The sequence below is a fragment of the Gossypium arboreum genome, chromosome 8 (genome assembly GCF_025698485.1).
Source record: "Gossypium arboreum isolate Shixiya-1 chromosome 8, ASM2569848v2, whole genome shotgun sequence".
Classification (NCBI taxonomy): domain Eukaryota; kingdom Viridiplantae; phylum Streptophyta; class Magnoliopsida; order Malvales; family Malvaceae; genus Gossypium; species Gossypium arboreum.
Window position 1 is genome coordinate 39,593,962 of NC_069077.1, and position 27,837 is coordinate 39,621,798.

A 27,837-nucleotide genomic window follows, 5' to 3' on the forward strand; every position below is an offset into this window, starting at 1 on the left:
GGCAGTTGGCTAACTGCGTCACTGTCACTTTAAAAATCATATCTTGAGTTCCAAAACTCGAAAACCAGTTTTGTAATTTTTCCCTGAAACTAGACTCATATATGCATCTACAGATTTTTTTCTATAATTTTGGTCGGGCCAATTAGTACAGTTTATTAGTTAAAGTCTCCACTGTTATAGGGTGCGACTACACTGACCTTCATGCATTACGACCTGGATATCTCCCTGTACAGGGCTTCAATACTGATTCCGTTTGTTTCTATAGAAACTAGACTCAAACAGGAATCTATACATATATGACATGACTCCTAATTATCTCTGGTTAATTTACAATGAATTTCCAAAGTCAGAACAGGGAATCCAGAAACCGTTCTGGCCCTGTTTCACGAAAACCTAAATATCTCTTAACATACAACTCATATGACCGTTTTGTTTCTTCCATATGAAACTAGATTCATCAAGGTTCATTTACATAATTTATTCACTATTTAATTCCATTCCTACTATTTTTAGTGATTTTTCACATCCACATCACTGCAGCTGTCAACCTCTGTCCTTAAGGTAGATTTTACCTACTTCATAATTTCCTTGATTTAACTAGCCCTTTTAGCATACATGGCACAAAAGATGATCACGATTAACCATTCCAAGGGCTAATCGATTCCAAACATTTCCACATCTCTTAATGAACAACATACAAAATGATTATGATACCATGCCAAAGTGTATACAAGCCATTTTCGCATGGCTATCCAAATTTATACAAAATCAAAGGGTCTATGACCAACAAACGAAAGAGTAGCCCTATACGTTAACCAAAATATCCTCTCACTACTAGTCTATTCTATACATGCCATAAGATATTCCAAAACATAGCAGTACCAAACAGTGGATAGTGATAGTGTGACTAGTTGTTGACGATCCCGAGCCCAGTAGCTTCATGAATGAGACCTATAAGCGGAGGAAACAGAGTAAGCGGAGTAAGCATTACAATGCTTGGTAAGTTTTAAGCAGTGTCAACAGATAACAAATCAAATTATAACATAGTTGTTTGTATTTTTATTTCACTCTTCCTTCGGGCATACCATCCCTTTACCGAATATGCACGTCTCATCATATACAATAGGCAGATAAACTCTCACACTAATCCGATGTCACATAATCATAGGAATAGTCCCATAGATTGCTCTCGTATGCATCATATATAAACTTGGAGTACATACTGTTTAACCTTTCGCATTGCGTATATTTATAAGCAATTCTTATTACGAAGTCTTACCCGACATAATCTCCACACGTAGTCATCGGGTCGCATCTTTACATAATCTCCACACGTAGTCATCGGGTCTCACCGGAACATATTTCTAAGTTTCATGTACACTTAATCACATGTTACAACATTCACATTAGCCATTCGGCTTTACCACATATATATATACACTTTCACATTCATCACGTCGGCCATTAGGCCTTATCACATATATATACATTTTCACATTCATCACATCGCCATTAGGCCTTATCACATATATATACAGCCACATTCATCACATCGGCCATTAGGCCTTATCACATATATATACAGTTTCACATTCATCACATCGGCCATTAGGCCTTATCACATGTGACATCCCAAAATTGACCCTAGTCGGGATGTGGTTTCGGGACCACAAAACCGAGACACAAAATTAATTAATTACTATTTTCTATGTTTATTGTGCATGAATATACATATGTGAAAATTTAGTGCCTTAATTTCGTCATTTGTAGGTGAAATTTATTAGAAAGGACTTATGTGTGGAAATTGAGAAATGTGCTAGGCTAATGTAAGGTGGCCTATTAATACATGTGGGAAAATGGTTGTCCTTGCATGTCAAATAACCCACTTCCTAAGGTGAGTGGCGGCCATGACAAGATTATGGGCAAGGGAACATGTTTCCAACATGTTTAGTTAGTGGATTATGTAAGGAGAATAAAGAAATGGAAAAAAAAAAAATGATGAAAAAACATGTGTGTGGATGCTCTTTTGCCGTGAGAAACTAAGAAAAAAGGGAAGGAAATTTGTTGCTCATCCTTGGGTGCCTTGGCGAATAGAAGAAAGGAAATTGAAAAAAAAAAATTATTGGTGTTCATCTTCTACCTTAAGAGCCGAAAGTTAAAGAAGGAAGGGGGATATGGCATTCGGTCATCTTAAGCTCAAAAACAAGGTTAGTAATTCATGTTAGATTTTGGGGATTTTAGCTTAACTTAAGTTAGTTACTAAGTTCTTCAATTAGCCCATGCTAAAATTTGGATTTGGGTGGTGAATGAAGCATTCGACCATGGTTGATAGTGAAGAAATTTGATTACCTTCTTCATGTTTGAATGAGTAATTGTGGGTGGGTGAAGTATGAGTTAGCTAAATGTTCATATAGGTGGTTTGGGTGGTAGGAAAAGAAATCGGCTTGTGTGTGTGTGTGTAATCGCCGAATTTGAACTAGGAAGTTATTGAGTAATGTTTGTATTTTAAGTGATAGAATAGAGTGAATGCTTGGAATGTGATGTAAATGAATTATAAGTTGGATTAAAGGCTGTTATATTGTCTTATCATTTCCGGGAATGTGCTTTGTCAAAGAAATTGAGGGTTGATGTTTAAGTAATGTAAGTATAGGTATATTCGGCTTGTAGTTTTATAAATGTGATATGAGTGTTAAGTCCAAATGATGTTTAAGTACGAATGTATTTGGATGGATGTGTTTATGAGTATGACTTGAGATAAAACGATATTATTCATTATAAATAACCATAATTGTAGAATGTGTTAAATATATATATATTCGGCCTTAACATAGATATGCATATATCTATAAAGTTGTTAATGCCCAAGTAAGATGTTGGGTTGTGCATGACTAGAGAATATATGTATATATGCGTATGGTGTTTGATAGTTAACCAATAAGTCATATGTACCTCAACCCTATAATATACATGTGTTATATTAAATCGTCTATTTGAATTGGGATTAAATGAATTCAATTGTTCTTAAACAAGCTCAAGAGCTTAAAGGATCGAAGTTGGATAAGGGGAAAGAAAAAGTAATTGAATAGCCGTTGAAGACGTTCGACAACATCCGAGGTAAGTCACTAAGCATGTATTTGGTATTGATTTAAATAGACATAATGTCTATGTAATTATGCCGAAAGGAATGATAAATTTATATACATGTATGTATGTGGTGATGAAAGTATTGAATGAAAAGAAAAGAGGTGTGATGTATTGAGTTGTTGATTTCGGCACTAAGTGTGCGAGAAGTAAATGTGTACGATGACGAGATTGGCACTGAGTGTGCGAGCTTGAAATGTATGGCACTAAGTGTGCGAGTTTGGACTATATGGCACTATGTGTGCGGGCTTAAATCAAATGGCACTAAGTGTGCGTGATTGAGTATTAAGCACTATGTGTGCGAACTCTATATATATATTTCCGATTGAATATTAATACGGAAGGGTGACTTTATCGAGTTGAGTACGGACAGCGGAAAAAGTAAGTACCTTGAGTTCATGGCTAATAGATGCTATGTTCATACTCGGGGTTGAGTTGGTAAGTTTTAAATCTATGTGATGATTTGAATTGCATTCCCGTAAATAAAGTATCGTGGAATAGACGAAAGTTCATTTGATTGTATGATTATTGCGGAAATGAGATGATGTATGGAAATGCCTCTATTATTCTATTGAACAGATATATAAAATGTCATTGGGTGAATTGGTATGAGAATGAACCGAAGGTCCGAGGAACCATGGTATATTTTCGATATGGATGGAGTACCTAGCCTCGTACATTATTTCATGTTGTGATAATTTTATTGATGGATGATTGTCGAATGCTTAGGACTTCTGAGTTGTAAACTCACTCTGTTTTCTTGTCACCCATTTTAGGTCTCTTGGACTCGTATCGTTTGCGTGCTCGGAACCGTCGTTGAAGTCATCACACCAGCTGGAAATCTTTTGGTATTGTCTTCGAAGTTGAACTAGGAGAACATTTGGCATGTATAGGCTATTTTGTTTTGTTGAATTGTGGGTTGTAAACTTTCAGCCATGTGAAAATGGCCTATGTGGTCGTCGAGTGGGATGCTAGAACCTATAGCCACGAGTCTTAGAAATTTTAATTTTGATAAGGTGGCCATAATTTGTGTCATGTATGATGGATGATTAGTAAGGCCAAGGAAAGATTCACGAAATTGGCATAGTCTCGCAGTAACTGTTGCGGGCAGCAGCAGTGAGATGAGATTGAAAAATCACTAAAAATAGTAGAAGTAGAATTAAATAGTGAATAAATTATGAAATTTAACCTTGATGAATCTATTTTTATATGGACGAAACGAAATGACCATATGAGCAGTATACTGAGAGATATTAAAGTTCTCGTGAGACAGGGCCAGAACGGTTTCTGGGTCCCCTGTCTCGACTTTGAAAATTTACCATAAATTATCCAGAATGAATTAGAAGTCGTGCCTATATGTTCAGATTCCCCTTTGAGTCTAGTTTCATTAGAAACAAACGGCATGAGTATTGAAGCTCTGTACGAGAAGATATTCAGGTCGTAATGTGCGAAGGTCAGTGTAGTCGACCCCTGTAACATGGGCGACTTTAACTAATAAACTGTACCAATTGGCCCAACCAAAAATTCTAGAAATAAATCCATGGATGGACATATGAGTCTAAATTTAGGTAAAATTTATGGAATCGGTTTCCGAGTTTTGAAACTCGAGATATGATTTTTAAGGCGACAGTGACGCAGTTAGCTAGCCTGCCTGGAACAGCAATTAATATTACAAAGAGAGAAATAAGGGAAGTGAGCCCGGTAACACCACGTGTTCAAATCCGGTGACGATCTCGGGTTTGGGGTGTTACATTTCATTGGTATCAGAGCTATGGTTTAGTCGGTTCTAGGACTACCATAGCGCGTGTGAGTCTAGCTATACATACCAAATTGTTAGTGCTTAAAAATGTGATGACTTCTGACGATTGAAGTTTTTGTTTTGATTAACAAATGGAACCCGGGGTAGAGAGACCCTTGGCGGATGACGTTGAAAGTGTAGCGGATGCTCCCGCGCAAGGGACACCGCCTGTTGAGCCTCAGTCATTCGCGAATAATCAAAATGAAGGGCGAAACAAGCCTTCTTCACCATGATGAATGAGTGGGTCGCGCAAATATGCCCGAACCAATCCTATTGTCCAACCATTCCCAAATTTAAATACTCCACCCCAAAGCCCACAATGCCTCCGATTCTCGATCCCGTGAGGTTGAGTAAACCACCGTGGACTTGATTAGGAAGCGCAGGCCGAGGAGTTCAAGGCCATAGTTCTTGATGATGCCGAAAGGGCCAATTTCGCTCGATAACACCATTCGGTGTTTGATGAACTATCATGCACACCGATGAATGTCTTAAGTGTGCTATATCCTTGTTGCGGACTCACCCTACTATTGGTGGAGGACTTTGATTTCCATAGTCCCCAAAGGAACAAGTTACTTGGGATTTCTTTCAAACGAATTTGGAAGAAATATATTAGTCAACGGTTCATCGATCGAAGCGTAAGGAATTATTGGAGCTCAAGCAAGGCCGTATGACAAGATCGAATCGAACATGAGTTCGTAAGACTTAGTCGGTATGCTCGGGAGTGTGTGGCTGATGAGGTTGCTATGTGCAAAAGATTTGAAGAAGGATTGAATGAAGAGTTAAAGCTACTGGTGGGTATTTTGGAGATAAAAGAATTTGTAACACTAGTTGAACGAGCCTGCAAGGCGGAAGAACTCGGAAGGGAGAAAAAGAAGGCTGGATTTGAAGCTAGAGATTATCGTAAAAGATCAACGGGCAAAGCTCCGTTCTCGGCGGTAAAGAAGTTCAGGGAGGACACAAATAAGTCGAGGGCGACTGCGGGAATTTCCATCAGAGCCCGACCATTGACGGACTCCCGAGCTACTTCGGTAGCTAGTGTGGGCAATAATCATCAAGAGAAACCTGAATGCTCCCAATGTGGAAGATGACACCTAGGTGAATGTTGGGGTAAGTCTGTTAATAGGGCCTGTTACGGATGTGGTTCGAAGGACCACTTCATTAGAGATTGCACGGAGCTAGATGAGGAGAATAAGATGCAAGGTGCAAGATCTAGTGGGACGACGGCTAGAGGTAGACCCCGAGGATTTCAGGAGGTAGGGGTGGTAATCGAGAGGAGCCTCGATACTACTGTTCGATCCGAGACACATGCTCCTACTAGAGCATATGCCATCCAGCATACGAGAGGAGGCATCCTCCCGACGTTATCAACGGTACTTTTACTCTCTTTGATACCAAGTGATTGCATTGATTGACCCCGCTCTACTCATTCATATGTATGTGAAACATACTTTGCGTATGTGTTTGAAAGTAAAGAGATGGAAAGGAAACTCGAATCGGTACTAGTGGTTTGTGAGTATTCAGATGTTTTTCCGAGGAGTTACCGGATTGCCACCGGTTCGAGAAGTGGAATTCGGCATCAAAGTTGTACCGGGTACTACGCCGATTTCAATAGCCCCGTATCGTATGGCATTAATGGAATTAAAGGAATTGAAGGTTCAATTGCAAGAATTGACGGATAGAGGTTTCACTCGACCGAGTTTTTCTCCATGGGGCGTACCAGTATTGTTTGTGAAGAAGAAGGATGGAACTATGAGATTGTGCATCGACTATCGTCAGTTGAATAAAGTGTCGATAAAGAATAAATATCCGTTGCCACGAATTGACGATTTGTTTGATCAATTAAAGGGAGCCTCAGTTTTTCAAAGATAGATTTGAGGTCGGGGTACTATCGGTTGAGGGTCCGAGAATCGGACATACCCAAAATCGCTTTTAGAACGAGGTACGGTCACTACGAATTCTTGGTGATGACGTTTGGGCTCACTAATGCCCCTGCGGTATTTATGGATTTAATGAATCGGATTTTCGGACCATATTTGGATCGGTTCGTAGTTGTGTTCATTGATGACATTTTGGTCTATTCGAAAAATGAGACCGAACATGCTGAACACCTGAGGTTAGTGTTGCAAATTTTACGAGATAAGCAGTTATATGCTAAGTTCAGCAAGTGTGAGTTCTGGTTGAGGGAGGTTAGCTTCTTGGGTCATGTGGTATCTGCATCGGGTATTCGAGTACACCCGAACAAAATTTCAGCCATACTTAACTGGAAGCCTCCGAGGAATATTATTGAGGTTCGGAGCTTTTTGGGACTTGTCGGTTATTACCGACGATTTGTAAAAGGTTTCTCGACGATAGCCACACCAATGACGAAGCTACTCCAAAAGGATGTTAGGTTCGAATGGACGGAGAAATGTCAGAAAAGCTTCGATCAACTGAAAACTTATTTGACTGAAGCCCCAATTCTAGTGCAACCCGAATCTGGCAAAGAGTTTGTCATCTATAGCGACGCCTCCCTACTTGGGTTAGGTTGCGTATTGATGCAAGAAGGTCAAGTTGTGGCCTATGCATCGAGACAATTAAAGCCACATGAGAAAAATTATCCGACCCATGATCTCGAATTGGTCGCCATCGATTCGCTTTAAAGATATGGCGACATTACTTATTTGGTGAGAAGTGCCATGTGTATTCGGATCACAAAAGTCTCAAATATTTGATGACTCAAAGAGACTTAAATCTCGACAAAGGCGTTGGCTCGAGTTGTTAAAGATTTATGAGCTTGTCATTGATTATCACCGGGAAAGGCTAATGTGGTTGCGGACGCCTTAAGCGAAAATCACTTTGCTTGCTTTACGAGCTATGAATGTACACTTGTCTATTCTACCCGACAATGTGTTAATAGCGAATTAAAGGCCAAACCATTATTGACTCATCAAATTCGTGAAGCTCAGAAAGTTGACGATGAGTTGGTTGCAAAACGGGCTGAGTCTGTTCCGAACAAGGAATCGGAGTTTCAAATCGATGATAACGATTGTTTGAGGTTCAGAAGTCGTCTGTGTGTTCCAAAGAATTCAGAACTTATTTCGATTATTCTGAACGAAGCCCATTATAGCCGAATGGCAATCCACCCGGGGAGTACGAAGATGTACAACGATTCGAAATGTCGGTTTTGGGTGGCATGGTATGAAACGAGACATCTCCAACTTTGTTTCGAGATGTTTAATATGTTAACAAGTGAAAGTGGAACATCAAGTGCCTTCAGGATTACTTCAGCCGATCACGATACCCGAATGGAAATGGGATCGAGTCACAATGGACTTTGTATCTGGACTGCCATTGTCAGCGAGTAAGAAGGATGCGATTTGGGTCGTTGTAGATAGATTGAGTAAGTCGGCTCACTTTATCCCCGTACGCACGGATTTTTCAATGGACAAACTAGCTGAATTATACGTTTCTCAGATTGTGAGATTGCACGGGGTGCCTATTTCCATCGTGTCGGATAGAGATCCGAGATTTACCTCGCGATTTTGGAAGAAGTTGCAAGAAGCTTTGGGTACCAAGTTGCATTTCAGCACCGCCTTTCACCCCCAAACCGATGGTCAATCCGAACGGATAATTCAAATACTCGAGGATATGTTGAGATGTTGCATCCTTGAGTTTAGTGGTTCATGGAACGGTATTTGCCTTTGATTGAATTCGCTTACAACAATAGCTTTCAATCAAGTATTAAGATGGCGCCTTACGAGGCTTTATACGATTGTAAATGCCGCACCCATTATCCTGGATGAACTTAGTGAAGGTAAATTCTTGAGGTTGATTTGGTTAAGGATGCCGAGCAAAAGTTCGAGTAATTCGTGAAAGTTTGAAAGTCGCCGGATCGCCAAAAGTCGTATGCGGATTTGAAAAGAAAAGATATTGAATATCGGGTTGGAGACAAGGTCTTTCTCAAAGTTTCACCTTGGAAGAAGGTGCTTAGATTTGGTCGTAAGGGAAAATTGAGTCCGAGGTTCGTCGGGCCATATGAAGTATTCGAACGAGTTGGGCGATCGATATCGATTAATTTTGCCCCGAGCTCGAAAAGATTCACAACATTTTCATGTCTCGATGCTTGACGATATAGGTCTGATCCATCGCACGTAATCGCTCCATCTCGAGATTGAGATTCACCTAATTTGAGCTATGAAGAGGAACCGGTTCGCATTATGAGGCGTGAAGTAAAAGAGTTGCGCGATAGGAAAATCCCGCTAGTGAAGGTGTTGTGGCATAAACACGGAATGGAAGAAGCCACTTGGGAACTTGAGGACTCTATGAAAGAGCGATACCGAGCCTATTTACGGTAAGATTTTCGGGACGAAAATTTCCTAAGTGGGGAGAGTTGTGACATCCCAAAATTGACCCTAGTCGGGATGTGGTTTCGGGACCACAAAACCGAGACACAAAATTAATTAATTACTATTTTCTATGTTTATTGTGCATGAATATACATATGTGAAAATTTAGTGCCTTAATTTCGTCATTTGTAGGTGAAATTTATTAGAAAGGACTTATGTGAGGAAATTGAGAAATGTGCTAGGCTAATGTAAGGTGGCCTATTAATACATGTGGGAAAATGGTTGTCCTTGCATGTCAAATAACCCACTTCCTAAGGTGAGTGGCCGCCATGACAAGATTATGGGCAAGGAACATGTTTCCAACATGTTTAGTTAGTGGATTATGTAAGGAGAATAAAGAAATGGAAAAAAAAGAAAATGATGAAAAAAAATGTGTGTGGATGCTCTTTTGCCGTGAGAAACTAAGAAAAAAGGGAAGAAAATTTGTTGCTCATCCTTGGGTGCCTTGGCCGAATAGAAGAAAGGAAATTGAAAAAAAAAAATTATTGGTGTTCATCTTCTACCTTAAGAGCCGAAAGTTAAAGAAGGAAGGGGGATATGGCATTCGGTCATCTTAAGCTCAAAAACAAGGTTAGTAATTCATGTTAGATTTTGAGGATTTTAGCTTAACTTAATTTAGTTACTAAGTTCTTCAATTAGCCTATGCTAAAATTTGGATTTGGGTGGTGAATGAAGCATTCGACCATGGTTGATAGTGAAGAAATTTGATTACCTTCTTCATGTTTGAATGAGTAATTGTGGGTGGGTGAAGTATGAGTTAGCTAAATGTTCATATAGGTGGTTTGGGTGGTAGGAAAAGAAATCGGCTTGTGTGTGTATGTGTAATCTTTAATTTGAACTAGGAAGTTATTGAGTAATGTTTGTATTTTAAGTGATAGAATAGAGTGAATGCTTGGAATGTGATGTAAATGAATTATAAGTTGGATTAAAGGTGTTATATTGTCTTATCATTTCGTGAATGTGCTTTGTCAAAGAAATTGAGGGTTGATGTTTAAGTAATGTAAGTATAGGTATATTCGAACTTGTAGTTTTATAAATGTGATATGAGTGTTAAGTCCGAATGATGTTTAAGTACGAATGTATTTGGATGGATGTGTTTATGAGTATGACTTGAGATAAAACGATATTAGTCATTATAAATAACCATAATTGTAGAATGTGTTAAATATATATATATTCGGCCTTAACATAGATATGCATATATCTATAAAGTTGTTAATGCCCAAGTAAGATGTTGGGTTGTGCATGACTAGAGAATATATGTATATATGCGTATGGTGTTTGATAGTTAACCAATAAGTCATATGTACCTCAACCCTATAATATACATGTGTTATATTAAATCGTCTATTTGAATTGGGATTAAATGAATTCAATTGTTCTTAAACAAGCTCAAGAGCTTAAAGGATCGAAGTTGGATAAGGGGAAAGAAAAAGTAATTGAATAGCCGTTGAAGACGTTCGACAACATCCGAGGTAAGTCACTAAGCATGTATTTGGTATTGATTTAAATAGACATAATGTCTATGTAATTATGCCGAAAGGAATGATAAATTTATATACATGTATGTATGTGGTGATGAAAGTATTGAATGAAAAGAAAAGAGGTGTGATGTATTGAGTTGTTGATTTGGCACTAAGTGTGCGAGAAGTAAATGTGTACGGTGATTTAGATTGGCACCGAGTGTGCGAGCTTGAAATGTATGGCACTAAGTGTGCAAGTTTGGACTATATGGCACTATGTGTGCGGGCTTAAATCACATGGCACTAAGTGTGCGTGATCGAGTATTAAGCACTATGTGTGCGAACTCTATATATATATTTCGATTGAATATTAATACGGAAGGGTGACTTTATCGAGTTGAGTACGGACAGCGGAAAAAGTAAGTACCTTGAGTTCATGGCTAATAGATGCTATGTTCATACTCGGGGTTGAGTTGGTAAGTTTGAAATCTATGTGATGATTTCAATTGCATTCCGTAAATAAAGTATCGTGGAATAGACGAAAGTTCATTTGATTGTATGATTATTGCGAAATGAGATGATGTATGGAAATGCCTCTATTATTCTATTGAACAGTATATAAAATGTCATTGGGTGAATTGGTATGAGAATGAACCGAAAGGTCCGAGGAACCATGGTATATTTTCGATATGGATGGAGTACCTAGCCTCGTACATTATTTCATGTTGTGATAATTTTATTGATGGATGATTGTCGAATGCTTAGGACTTACTGAGTTGTAAACTCACTCTGTGTTTTCTTGTCACCCATTTTAGGTCTCTTGGACTCGTATCGTTTGCGTGCTCGGAACCGTCGTTGAAGTCATCACACCGGCTGGAAATCTTTTGGTATTGTCTTCGAAGTTGAACTAGGAGAACATTTGGCATGTATAGGCTATTTTGTTTTGTTGAATTGTGGGTTGTAAACTTTCAGCCATGTGAAAATGGCCTATGTGGTCGTCGAGTGGGATGCTAGAACCTATAGCCACGAGTCTTAGAAATTTTAACTTTGATAAGGTGGCCATAATTTGTGTCATGTATGATGGATGATTAGTAAGGCCAAGGAAAGATTCACGAAATTGGCATAGTCTACTGCAGTAACTGTTGCGGGCAGCAGCAGTGAGATGAGATTGAAAAATCACTAAAAATAGTAGAAGTAGAATTAAATAGTGAATAAATTATGAAATTGAACCTTGATGAATCTATTTTTATATGGACGAAACGAAATGACCATATGAGCAGTATACTGAGAGATATTAAAGTTCTTGTGAGACAGGGCCAGAACGGTTTCTGTGTCCCCTGTCTCGACTTTGAAAATTTACCATAAATTATCCAGAAGGAATTAGAAGTCGTACCTTATATGTGAAGATTTCCCTTTTAGTCTAGTTTCATTGGAAACAAACGGCATGAGTATTGAAGCTCTTTACGAGAAGATATTCTGGTCGTAATGTGTGAAGGTCAGTGTAGTCGACCCCTGTAACATGGGCGACTTTAACTAATAAAATGTACCAATTGGCCCGACCAAAAATTCTAGAAATAAATCCATGGATGGACATATGAGTCTAAATTCAGGGAAAATTTACGGAATCAGTTTCCAAGTTTTGAAACTCGAGATCTGATTTTTAAGGCGACAGTGATGCAGTTAGCTAGCCTGCCTGGAACAGCAATCAATATTACAAAGAGAGAAATAAGGGAAGTGAGCCCGGTAACACCACGTGTTCAAATCCGGTGACGATCTCGGGTTTGGGGTGTTACATCACATATATATACATTTTCACATTCATCACATCGGCCATTAGGCCTTATCACATATATATACAGTTTCACATTCATCACATCGGCCATTAGGCCTTATCACATATATATACATTTTCACATTCATCACATCGGCCATTAGGCCTTATCACATATATTATTATGTACAGACTTGGTCTTGGCCGAATCTACATCAATTATTTTCCAACGAATAATTCAATTTCACGCCATACTATCATTTCATATTCGAATACTCATAAACTTACAATTTCACAAATTTTGATATCAAAGATCCATCTAACACTCATGTATCATTTTACAATATCACAATTTAGAATTCAAGTATGGGATCAATCAATATCTTATGAGCAACTAAAACAAGTTTTTATCCATGTTTACAACAAAATCACATATTCGCTATGAGCTGTTTTCCTGAGCAATGGTCACTAAATTATTTATACCCGGAGCTACAAGACTCCAAATCACTTGCTGTTAATTTTCTCAGAATGTAGACTCATATATCTTCCATACATGAAATTTTCAGAATTTTTGGTTTGGCCAATCAATACCAGATTTTTCTTAAAGTTTCCCCTGTTTCACTGTTTGACTAATCTGACCACTCTTCGCTACGAATCAAATTTTTCATTGTACAGAATTCATAATGTGTTCTATTTGATTCCATTTGAAACTAGACTCATTAAGGAGTCTAAGCATATAAATCTTATCTTATAACCATGTTTGTACAAATTATAATGATTTTCCAAAAACAGAACAGGGGATTTCGGAGTCATTCCGACACTATCCCGCACAACTTTAAATATCTCTTTATAGGAAATTTCTTTGCTTCCACGGTCTCTTTTATAAGAAACTAGACCAACTAAGCTTTGATTACATATTTTATTCAGCCTATAATTCCACACCAACAATTTATAGTGATTTTCTAAAATCACATTACTGCTACTGTCCAAGCAAATTATTACAATTTGCTCTTAAATTTTCAAGTCCAAACACTTATGAACTTACCATTTGGGTTTAAGACATATCATGGCCACATCATATCTTATTAAATCAACTCATTATGTCCTATTATGATTGAATTTACTCAACGTTTAATCACTTAAAACTTACCTCGAAAGTGGTCGACGACTAGATATCCACGGCTATTCGTTTACTTCCTCTTTTCCCTTATCCGACTTTGATCCTCTAGGCTCTTGAGCTAAATCAAACAATTTACTTCCCAATAAAACACAATCACACGGCATCCATATACATTTGAGAACCATTCTTAACATATTTACTACTCAAGCATGTAACTTAACAACTTAACCATTAGTTGCCGAACCACAAACAAAACATATTCATACGTCAATATCCCAAACCTTCATATCACCCAATATGCAAGATATCACATATACATAACTTAGCTTATGAGAACATATGTATTACATCATAAACACATCTTTTACCAATTACCTCACTTAAGCCAAATTTTTATAATCAACCACAAAGAAAAATATACCACAAATCACACTTCCAAAATGAGCTACCTCCATGGCCGATTATACTTCATCATTAACATATCTCATTTTCAATCATATAATCAACATTTGTTCAAGACATCAAACCTCTTTAATTTCGCTATTACTAATATAAACATTCACAAATCATATTCTTAGGAAGACCGATTTCTTTCCATAACACACTCATCATCAATACATAGATGAAACAATCAAAATCCTTCCTTTATACCCTAGCCGAATGCTCCAATCATCCATCAAAATTACAAATTTTAGCATGGGCTAAGTAAGAACCATGATTATTTACCTAAAACAAGTTAAAAATTTCACCATTTGACATAATTTACTAACCTTCTTAATGACTCAAGTGACCAAAATTCTTCCCTCCTTTGTTTCTTCTATTCGCCATGTTGAACAACCAAGAAAGAATTTTGTTTCTCCTCCCTTTCTCTAGTCACGGCAATGGGGGGAACATGGATGAGACAACTTTGTTCTCATCACCCCTCCCATCCATTTCTTTATTACAAACCCTTTGTTTTATTCTTTCTCCCATAACACACTAACACAACATGTTTCCAACATGTTTCACCCCATAACATTTTGTCCATCCTCATGCTCATGGCGGCCACTACATATTAGGGGGGGAAAATTGACATGCAAGTCCTCCCTTTTGACTACATGCACTATTAGATCCTTGTAGATTAGCCTATCACATTTCAAAAGTGTCACACAAGTCCTTTTGACTAAATTCACATGCAATTTACTAAATCGAAGCTTAAAATTTTCGCACATTCATATTCACATATTTTAGACCATAAATATCACATCCAAATAATTTGGTGACTCGGTTTAGCGGTCCCGAAACCGCTTTCTGACTAGGGTCACTTTAGGGCTGTCACACAGTAAGCTATCTTAGCTTAGTAAGTCATAAGAAAATAAACAACTCAATGATATAATCAACTCAAGTTAACTAAACCAAGTTATAATATCATTATCATTAATTATATAAGTGGTCGAATGCTCATATAATTAAAATTAACAAAATATCATTCAACTTTCAAAGCCAAAATGTAGTTATATAACCAAGTATACTTACACTCATATTCACAAATGAATGAATCAAAATACAACATCATATAAAAACACTTATTATATGGCGAATATACATAATCTTTTATACACATATTCAAGAATCATTTCAAAAATATTCATATTATTTATTCAAAAGCCAAATATACATTCCATATTCACATATATTCTTCACTTATATTATATATGATTTGCAGCAAACATCAAGTAATTTACTTACCTTATTTCAATTAGGTAATAAGCTAATTCATACCTGGTCATTTTAACTCATTTTTACGCATTCGATCACAACTTATAGTTGCCCAATTAACCATTCGGAATTGGATAGGAAACTTAGATAATCACATATATCATACAATGCCAACATCCCAGACGTGGTCTTACATGTAATTACATATCGATGTCACTGTCCTAGACAGGGTTTTACTTGCACACATATATTGGAGTCACATATCGATGCCAATGTATAAAACGTGGTCTTACTCGCACACATATATCAGAGTCACATATCAATGGCAACATATAAAACATGGTCTTACTCACGCACATATATCGATGCCATGGTCTCACTCGCACATCACATATCGGAATCCTATGTCATGACATATGTATCCTAGCTATTCCTAAGGTTCATACGGGGATTTCAGACGTCGTAACTCAATCAAAACGAATTCATAAACATAGCTGCCAAGTTTGTACACATTCAGCTAACTCATATATATATTCACATATTTCATTTCAGCATATATAACTCACATTTAATTAAAATTAACAACATCTATTTGCTTATAAGCTTACCTTGAACGATGAAAAACCAGAACGGGACGGCTAGTCGACAAATTTAGTTTTCCCCCAATCCAAAATTGATTTTCTCTTTTCTTGATCTAAATTAATATAAATTAAACTTATTTAATCAAGTATTCAATCAAATTCATCCAAAAACACATAAATGGGCAAATTACTATTTTACCCCTAACATTTTACACTTTACAATTTAGTCCAAATTGCACAAAACACAAAACATGCAAAATTTGCACACACCAGGCTTAAGCCGAATGCTTCTAGTGTTCAAACAAGTCCATACATTTCATTTATTTCACAATTTAATCCCTCAATTTATTATTTTTGCAATTTAGTCCTAATTACTCAAAATCATCAAAAATTCCAATACAAAACATGTTAATCTATCACATAACTTTTATTTTCTACCATCAAACAACAAAAATCACAAGCTTTCAACAATGGCATAACTCAAAATATTCACCAAAATCAAAAATTCAAGCATGGATCTTGTAGATAACTTAGCAACGATCTCAAAAACATAAAAAATATCAAAAACCGAACTAAAACTCACCTTGAGTCAAGCTTCCAAATTGACGAATGTTCAAAGCTTTGTAAACCTTTATTTTCTTTAAGTTTCGGCCATGCAAAGAAAAGTATGAGCACTTTTTCTTATTTTATGTTTTATGAATACATATTTAATTACATGTTTACTAAATAAACCTTTATAATAAAATTATAAAACCATTATATACAAGGTCACTACCGTCCATAGCATATAAATATGGTTTACTTACAACATAAATACATCATGAAATGAAGACATCATCAATTCAGCCCCTTTAAAAATAATCACCAAATTTTCACTTTACGTGATTAAGTCATTTTATTTAATCAGACACTCAAATAACAAAATTAAATCACGAAAATTTCAGACATATGAATTCACACATAATAAACACAGAAAATAATTTGAAAATATTTTTCGACTCGGATTCGTGGTCCTGAAACCACCATTTTGATTAGGGTCTAAATTGGGCTGTTACAGTAATTGTTTTTAATTCAGCATTTGTTTATTTTTCTACTTTGGTAATTTATCAATTCGATATCGATTTTAACCATATTTTTTAGCCTTTCTCCACACCCTTAACCTAAGCCCCATTACAACCTCTTAAAGACCTTTTGATTTGTGTATCATCTCATTTTATAATGGTGGAGATTTGATTTTCATGTAAGCCTACAGTAATGACTTTTCATGTTTGACTATTGAGTGCTTATTTTTGAACCTTAAACACTTTGAGTGATTTGAGTGAATCTTTATTGAGGATGTCAAATCTTGTCAGTTTTAAATTAAAGGTAATTACTTAGATAAGGGGAAATACTTATGTTTTCATGCTTTAAAAAATGTCCGACTTGGATTGTTTGAATCTTTAATGCTCTTTTAGTTGAATTATCAATGTATGATTATTTTTGAATTATTTCAAAACATTATTGATGAGAATTATAGGTTGAGAAAGATTAATTTTAATTATGAGTTGAGGATTTTGCTTAAGGAGAAGCAAACGCTTAAGTGTAGGGATATTTGATAAACCATAAAAGTAAAATGATTTTTTAATCCCATTCTTGATGCATTTTTGGATGATTTATTATGTAAATTAGTGAATTTGATACTCCTAGTCCTTTAAATTCATGTTTATATACTTCGGTGAGCATAGGGAAGTGAGGAGTAAAAAAAAGGTCAAAATCAAACAAAAAGAGGTATTTTCAGGATCCACACGGTATGGGCATTTCCACACTGGCATATGCCTCACACGGGCTGGCCACACGCCCATGTGCCAGCCCGCGTCGATTTCGCACCCTGTTTCTCTTTTACGCAAAAAAAGCAAATTTTTAAGGATTCTGAGCATTCTAAAGTTTATAAATACATAGTAGAAGAGGACTTAAAGGGGCACGTAGAGAAGCACGGAGAAAAGACTTGAAAAATGCCGTCGGATTCATTTTAGAAGCGGATCTCCTTCAAGATTAAAGATCTCCATTCAATTTATTTAGAAGTTTTATTGGGTTTCTTTATGTCTTGTTGTTTTCCTAACTTTGAGATGATGTTATTCCAGATTATGAACTAAATTCCCTAGATACCTAGGGAAGATGAATCTTATATGAATCTTTTTACTTGATTTCTGAATTACAAGATAAATACTTGATTCTTGTTCTCAATTATGTATGCATATTTCATGTTTTAGCATTTTTAGGATATTAATCCATGCTTAATATGCTTATTTCAGTGGAGCAAAAGTCCTGTTTAAGAGTAGATCTAGCATAATTGAGTGGAGTTGCATGCAATCCTAGAAATAGGACGACATAGGTCTACAAGATTACAGTCAAATCTAATAGGGGAATCCATATATCGAGTTAATACGACAATAGGGGTTTTAATTAGAAAGAGATTTAAATTAATCAACCTAGAGTTAGTTGTCTTTACTCTCAAAAGAGATATTAACATAATTTAGGGATTTATATGGATCAAGGCACAAATGAATAAATCATTTAATTCAGATTTAGAATAATAAGTGAAGTCTAGGTAGATTCTTTCCTAGGTATTGCTTATCTCATTGGTTTTATTCGATTATTTTTCCTAATTCATTCTCTGTTGTGTTCTTAGTAATTAGTTTAGTTAATTTTAGATTAAAAACAATTCCTTCAATTTATCGACTAGATAATAGAAAAATAGTAAGTAGTAGTACTTTTAGTCCTTGTGGATACGATATTCCCGACTCACCACAGCTATACTATTATTCGATAGGTACGCTTGCCTCTGTCATAATTTTAGTTAGTTTAGTGATAATCAGATGTCTAACCAATAATACCTACAATTGATACCACAATTTAACACCTCAACTTGACTCAATTTGACATTTGAAGTTCATTCCTTAAGCATACTTCACATATACCAAATAACCATTTCAAATCATACCATTTAACCATATCTTAACTACTTTCATATGAGTATATATAAATGTCACATACCATTTTTTTCACTTTCATTTGCACTTCATCAACCAAGGACATTAAGACACATATAAGCTCAACATAAACTCAAATAAACCAAGTTATCAAATCAACATTCAAGCATTATTAAATGTCAAAAACACACATATCATTTAATCTAAATGTCTCACCAATGTACCCTCATTGTCACCATAAGTTAACATCCACATCAACTCAAACTAAATGTCATAAATTCATGCTTTAAACTTACATGTATACATTTACAAACCAATATAAAGGCATATCGACAAAAAACCTTAAACCACATCACATTGTCAAATAGCATCAACAAACTTCTATTACATGTCATTTATAACTATTAACCAAAACTACCAATATAACGAATGGATAGTGTAATGGTGCTCCGACAAGATTCCAATCGATCGAGCTTTCGATGATCTACAAGCGGAGAAAAACAACTATCTAAGCAATTAATGCTTAGTAAGTTCGTATAAAGGAAACTTAACTTACTAAACATTTTAAGTTAAATAACCAAGCATAATTTCCTTATGTCATAAGTCAACTTTCCAATACACACCACCTCATAAGGTTAGTTGGTGCAATATTCCATATATAATTTCAATCAAAACATAGTATAATACATGCCTTACATTTCACTTTCAAAATTCACCAGTCATACATATATACTAGACCATCTTTTCCTTTCAATTACACATTTCATCATAATCCATATCATTACACAAAAACCATAATTCACTTCATGTAATCACATACCTTTTAAAGCTTTATTTACCCGTTGAACCAATGAAACAACCTCGAATACATGGAAAATACTTATATAACCATTTAATTCTCTAAACACACCACAAACATAACTAGATAACATAATTATAGATTTATGAAATATATAATTACACCAAGACATTAATATTCATTATCAAACTATTCTAATAAAACATTCATCTCATATAATTTAATATACACAATAACTCAAATTGTAACATCCCAAACCCGGCCTAGACGTTATGGCCAAATCCAGAGGGGTCACAAAGAATGAGTTTTGTTAATGAAATTCATACAATAAAACCATTTCAGTTTTTCAACTCAATTTGCTTTTATACATTGTCAAAAAGTTTGTTCAGTTAATTAATTTTCCTTAAAACATGTTTATTAGCTGAAGCTTACCAAAAAAGACCTATTGTATATCAAAAAGGAAGTTTGTGTTTTTAGAAAACCTTTGTTTTAGTAAAAATTGTGTTTTTAGCAAGTTATCAAACAACATATTTAAACAAAAATCCAAATCCAGAAAATTAAATAAACAGTCCGGAGAGTCCAACTAATACAAAACTCCTAGAAATAATCTTTAAGAAAATAAAACCTTTAATTAAATCCAGTTCATATACTAGTGGTCACCGTAAGACTCCGCCACACCGATCTGTCTAAGTTTGTGGATTACCTAAACAGAACAGACAAACAAAGGTGAGTTTACGTAAACTCAGTGTGTAACCCAACAGAAGTAGACACGCAAACATGCAGAAAACTCACATACATTAGATATAGATTCGGGCTCATGCCCATTTCAGATTCAGATTACAAAGTCAGATATACAGATAAGATAATCAGAATCCTACCCCTATCCTCTACACACCAACCCTGACCATCCCATCGCACCATGTGGGGTTAAAAACACCCACCCAACCCTACACACTAAATCGTGCCACTATGACACATATTTGATAATGTGTAGCCAAGCCGCCAGGATATAGGCGATGATTGCCAGACATAACACTTCCTCCACATATACAAATCCCACCCAAAACAGATATAGAAAACAAATACTGAAATAACAAATTAAACATGCTCGACATGCTTATCTACATATAGCAGAATAATCAGACATGCATAGTATTATCGTACTTAGAACAGAATATCAGACTATCAGATCTACAGTTTTAGGGCTCGATTAACCCTTACTGACCCTACGATAGGCCCACAGTCGATCGATATGACCCATACGACCCTAGAGAAGATTTCAAAAATATGGGCCTGCATGCCCGTGTGGCCCACACAGCTTGGCCCAAAACCTATACATCCGTGTGGAATGCCTGTATGGGTCAACACGCCCGTGTGGCCCATATGCCCAACTTGGCCTAGCACGTATGGCTCACACGGGCACACTCCAGCCACCACACAGTCGTGTCTTGAGTATGGCCCTGCCTTCATCAACCACACGACTGTGTCTTGCACACAGCCAAGCTTACGCTAGTGTGGCGTCAGCAGAGAGCTTTTTCTGCTTTTGCCAAAACCCGCTTTTTTGCTTTAGGAGTACACACCTGGTTCGTTTTTGCTTCGAAACAATCCCGAGACCAAACTTAAGAAACAACACCAACCACTCTATCAATTTCAAGTATTGACACCAAACTATTCAAAATCCCAAACGACATACTTGTGAAAACTACTCCAAACAAAAGTTTGATTACTTACCACAATAGATACAATGACTCGAACACACTATTCAATAAAAGATGGGTTTCGATCTCTTTGCACAGCACCTATACAAGAAATCACCGCATTTCTTCCCTAAAACGATTCCCAAAAACCCAAATATTTAAGAATAATTACCTACCACAGGCCGAGTAGGAATTACAGATCCCACAACACAGAAATTGCACAACCGAACGACGAAAAGGAATCGAAGAAAGTAAAAACAAAATAAACCCTTTGGGAAACAAGTATTGGAGAAGAAGACGTCAAAAATCTTAGAGAGAGAAAATACCAAAATAATTAAAAAAAAAATTAATTGGCACAATCCCCACTACATCCACTAACATCCAAACCACCTAGAAATTCAAAACCACCAAACTCTTCAAGGCAATCGAGTCAAAAATATACTCCCTCACTCACGTAAAGACTCGAGCACAAGACCTCTATCACACTAACTCCCTTGCCACTCAAGCCAGCAGGCTCATTCTGATATGGATTTACAAACAATTTTATATAAGCCCATTCCACAAAGATAAGGCTTAGATAAAAAATAATAAAATTGGCAAAAAATGAGACTTGAACCCAAGACCTCACACACATACCGAGAACACTTAACCACTGAAGTAGATAGACACTTATGTTAGATATTTATAGAAGTAGAAATAAATTATTCAGGGGATTACAACTCTACCCTCTAAAAAAATTTAGATCTCGAAATTTACTTGACCAGAATAGATGAGGATATTGCTGATGTATCGAGTCCCCAGGTTCCTACGTGGCTTCCTTAGTACCATGATTCTGCCACAGAACCTTTACCAAAGGAATAGATTTCCTCCTCAGAACCTTAATATCACGATCCAGAATCTGAACCGACTCCTCCTTAAAAGTCAAATATGGTCTAACCTCGATCTCCTTAACAGAGATAATGTGAGATGGGTCAGATTGATACCACCTCAACATCAAGACATGAAACACGTCGTGTGTAACATCCTGATTTTGGGCTTAATCGAAACAGTGGTTTCGGGACCACAAATTCGATGAGGAAAATTTCATTTTTATTATATTTTTATCATCTATGATTTTACATAATGATTTTGTGAAAATTTTGTTCGAAAATTTCAACGTTTGGGCACTCAATTTAGTAAAAGGACTAAATTGTAAAACGTGCAAAAGTTGAGTTTTATATGTTAGAGGTGTCTAATTGTCATGAAATTTTAAATGGGAGGTCCTTAAATGATAATTAAACCATTGTATAACTTGTTGGACAAAAAAGGCCTTGGTTGGATAAAATTTGAAAGAATAGTAAAAAGGGCATTTTGGTCATTTAGGGGTAAAATGAATTAAAAGACAAATTTTAAACTCCAAATGTGTCCCTTTCTTCTTGCTACAGTAGAATGTACCAAGAGCAGCCATGGTTAGGGTTTTTCCAAGCTTCCAAGCTTAATAGTAAGTGATTTCGAGCTCTATTTTTAATGTTCTATGTATTTTTGAAATCCTGGTAACATGATCTGCTCATTTCTACCATTATTTTGAGCTAGGATTTATGTTTAAAAATTTACCCATGAATGATATGCATGTATTTTGATATTTAATGGTAGAATATGAAGCTTGAAATTGTGTTAAACAACTTTTGCTAAGCAATTTTACATGAAAACGAGTAAAACAGTATAATCGGTAAAAATACCTAATGTTCATAAGTACTTTATGTCGCCATAGAAGGGAAAAATGATCAGCATGTCATAAAAACATAAGAAAATAGGAAGAAGTTTAATTTCCGAGCCTTGAGGAAAAAGTGCAAATATGCAAAAGTTTAGGGGTCAAAATGAAAATTTGTAAAAAATATGATTTTTAGACCCATATGAATAGTGTGACTAATTAGTAGGCTAAATGTGATATTATAAATCAAGGAAATCAAGATTTGGGCTTAAATCGGGAAAATACAAGGTTATGGACTAGAATGGTAAATTGCCATTTCTGGATCCGAAGTAAGTTTGTCCATAAATAATTTATCAATTATTTTTATTTAATTATATTTTGTTATCATATGAAATGTGGCTACCTATAGAATGATTATTTGTTGTAAATTGCAAATTGAAAAAGGACTATGAATAAATTGTTACATGTTGGAAAGTGAGGAATTTCCCGGTTGAGCCTTTGGAATAGAAATGATACGAATGATCTATTGTGAGGTCATGTTTGTAGTACTAAGTGTAGGCTACTACGTGTACCGGATAATTGGTCGCATGTGTAGTACTAAGTGCAGGCTACTATGCGTACCCGATAACTTCGATCACGTGTGTAGTACTAAGTGTAGGCTACTACGCGTATCAGATGGTTAGGTCACGTGTGTAGTACTAAGTGCAGGCTACTACATGTACGGGATAATTGGTCGCATGTGTAGCACAAAGAGCAGGCTACTATGTGTACCAGATAGCTTTGGCTACAAGTGTGAAAATATGTGTAGGCAACTGAGTATCAGTTATTATTACGAAGAGTTCAACGGGAAAATCGATTAAGTAAAAATACATGTGAACATGATTATATGATGAATAAGTGCAGGTATATGTTTAAGAAAATTTTGAGCAATATGCTCGATATTTGAGTGAACTTCGATAAGACAAAATGGATTAAGTGAAATTATGTAAGAGTGAATTTTAGTAGTAAAACAATGTTGGACAGCAACAGTTGTGTGATTTTGAAAATTCACCAAAAATTGTGTAAGTTGAATTAAATTTCAAATAAATTATGTAATTAAAGCTTAATTAGTCTATCTTCATATAAAAGAAATAGGAGGAGCAAAAGAGTTTTATATTATGTGATATTCTAATTTTTGTGAGGCAGTGTCAGAATGAATTTGAGATCCCCTGTTCTGACTTGGAAAAATTGTTAAAAATTGTAGAAACATAATTATGGGTTATAATTTATATACTTAAAATATATAATGAGTCTAATTTTAATAGAAACAAACATGAACACTATCTGAGTCTCGTACTATGAGATAAATAAAGTTTAGTGAAGAAAGGTCGAAGTTATTAAACAGCGAAACAAGGGAGACTTTGAATAATAAATTGTACTTATTGGCTAGACCAACAATTCTAAAAATTTTATGGTGGAAATATATTTAAGTCTAGTTTGTAGGAAAATTTACAGATCTTAATTTAGAGTTTTGCAACTCGAGATATAAATGATTTAGTTACTGTGACTCAAGAAAGCAGCTTAACCAGAACATGTGTAAATGTACAATTGGGTTAGTTTTACTATGGAAAGCATGTTAGTAAATTGCTTATTATTATTTCATGTGAGCTTACTAAGAGTAAATCTTACCCCCTCCTTTCCATTTCTTTTAGTGTTGTCAGGTTAGCTTAGGGTTGGAGATCGTCGGAGGCAGCATCACTGTAATGCCCCAAACCCGAGACCGTCGCCAGAGTCGAGCACGAGGTGTTAACAAACTTAATTCATTAATTAAACAGCTCAAACAATTTATTTTAGAACTTCCAGACAAATTGGCTAACTGCATCACAGTCACTTAAAAATTCATATCCTGACTTACAAAATTCAAAATCCAATTTTGTAAAATTTCCCTAAAACTAGACTCATATATCTATCAACTAAATTTTTTTTAGAATTTTTGGTCGGACCAACTAGTACAGTTTATTAGTTAAAGTCTCCCCTGTTTCAGGGTTTGACTACTCTGACCCCTGTGTATTACGAATTAAATATCTCCCTGTACAGAGTTTCAATTATGATGCAGTTTGTTTCCTATAAAACTAGACTTAATAAGGAATCTGTAAATGTAAAGAATGAATTCTAATTGTCTTTGTACAATGCTTGGTGAATTTCCAAAGTCAGAACAGAGGATCCAGAAATCACTCTGGCCCTGTTTCACAAAAATTTAAATATCTCATAAAATATAACTCATATACCTGTTTTGTTCCATCCATATGAAAATAAACTCATCAAGCTTTAATTCTATATCTCATTCACTATCTAAATCCATTTCTACTATTTTTAGTAATTTTCCAAATTCACGTCATTATTGCTGTCTGATACTATTTTAAAGCTAATTTTACCTTTTTCATGATTTCCATGGAATAGCTAGCATTTAGGCATACATAACACCAAACATGTCCTTGATTTGCGATTCCAACAGCTAATCATTATCAAGCATTTACATACCATTCATCAGCCATATCATAAGATCATACACACAAAATGGCTACGATGCTATACATGCCATACTCAAAATGAAACGACTAGCTATACCAAAATAATCCTCGTGATAGTGTGCCCGGACCTCCGATGTACTTTACGATCCCCGAGTTAGCTTGACAAAACTATAAAAAGAAGGAAAATAAAGGGAGTAAGCATTAAGCTTAGTAAGTTTGCATGCAAATAAATGACAACATTCAAAAGAATTATCTTACTACTTGGCATGATACTACTTAATGCAACTTCATTAATTGTAATAGACATATTTTAAACTTCTTCACTTACTCACTTACTTAAATACTTACTTACTTTGTAACATCATGATTTTTGGGTTTTTTCGCGATTCTCGATATTTTGGTAAAGTTTTTAAAATTTGGTATTTGGTTGTGGAATTCATAATTTGAGTAGGTAAATGGGCTTATGGAAGGCCCATGTGCTGGCCAAAACCCGGTGAAATTTTTGAATTTTGGACTTAAGCAGTTAGGGGCCTTGGATAGGTGGTCTTATTAAAATTTGTGGGTAAAATGTAACGAAAAAAGATCCTCTGGTAAAGCGGCTAAGTGACGCCACTAGGGAGCTGTAAAGGTGGCGTGTAAGTGTTGGGGGAACACCTGGGTTTGATTCCCTGTGATGGCAAAGGTGACGTTATTTTTATGCTTGTGCATGCTAGAGTTTAAAACTGGATGTAACTTTGTGGGAGGAAGTTTGAAACAGTCAGATGCATGGATTAAGGAGGGATAAGGGGAGAGATTTTAGGGATTTCAGAGAAGGATAGAGCTTAGCCGAATTGAGGGGATTAGAGAGGGAATTTCAGCATTTGAGGATTTAGTTAGGGATTTTCGGCAACAGGAATTAGAGTGTGCAGTTTTCTCCTTTTGGTGTAGTCTTTTTCTCTCTTTTCTTTTCCAACCGAATCTACATTCCTCCCTTTCATCTTTTCTTTTTTTTTCCTTTCCAAAACCAGCCCACTACTCCTCTTCGTTCACCTATTATTTTTCTTACCACCACTACTGCCGAAATACCGCAAAAGCCAAAATCTGTGAAGCTAGGTGTTGCCAATTTCTTGTTGACCAGCAAACCTCTTTTTCTTTTCACTTTTTAGTGGCCAATCCCTTTATCTTTTAAGCATAAACGAATTCAAGAAGAAAGACTGTGGTAAGTGCTCGAACTTTAAACGATTCCTATAGTAACTGTTGATAAAAGCTAAAACCCCTATAGTTTAAGGGATGGCTGAATGTGGGTATAGGCTTTTTCTTTTAATCTTTTTATGGTTTGTTTAGTGGAGGAGCAGCAAGGCGTAGGGTCGACTTGGATTAGTTTGGATCAACGGAGTTGCTAGAGCTAGTCATCAATTTCGGCAAAGGTAAGTTTCTTAAGGCCATTTTGGAGGGTGACCGAATGTGTAAGTGTTGATATTAGATGGTTCTCGATTTGGTTCAATTATTGTGAGCTGATCTATTAACAGTTGATTATAGGAGAAATCGTGTAGGAGATCTCGTCGAGGAATATCGTAAAACAGGTGTGTAACGAACCCTTTTTTATAGCTTAAAATGATAAATGCTGAAAAGCCGAAATGCTGGAATTCTGGCATTTCGAGGACTTGTGAGCAAGCGAACGCTCATTGGTTAGTTAGATTCGCTAATTTGGTGATCGGGATCATTGGAACAGGTAAGAGCACGATTTTTGGCATTACGGTAAGTTGGGCCTCGAGGGGCTAAAGTTGGGCCCAATGGGCTTTCGGGCCCATTTGGGTAAAATTGGAAGAAAATGAAAACCTGTTAAATTACGCATTAAGACTGCTAACAACATTATGGAATATAGGTTAAATGGGCCTAGATGACAAAATCGGCTATGTAGGGCCCATTAGGGGTTTTTGGCCCAACAACTCGGTATAGCGAAAAATGGGCCAGGATTGCTGTTTAAAACATATGAATGGTTAGTAACTAATAATGAACATGGAAAACCCTAATATTTGGTAAAATTATGGAAATACACTTATAACATGAAAATGACTATTTTGCCCCTAGGTAAAAATAACCATTATACCCCTAGGGTTTACTTATAAAATTGATACGTGGGATATGATATACATGATTGATATGATATGCACATGACATGTATGATATGCATATGATATGTATGAAGTGCACATGATGTATTCATAAATGCATT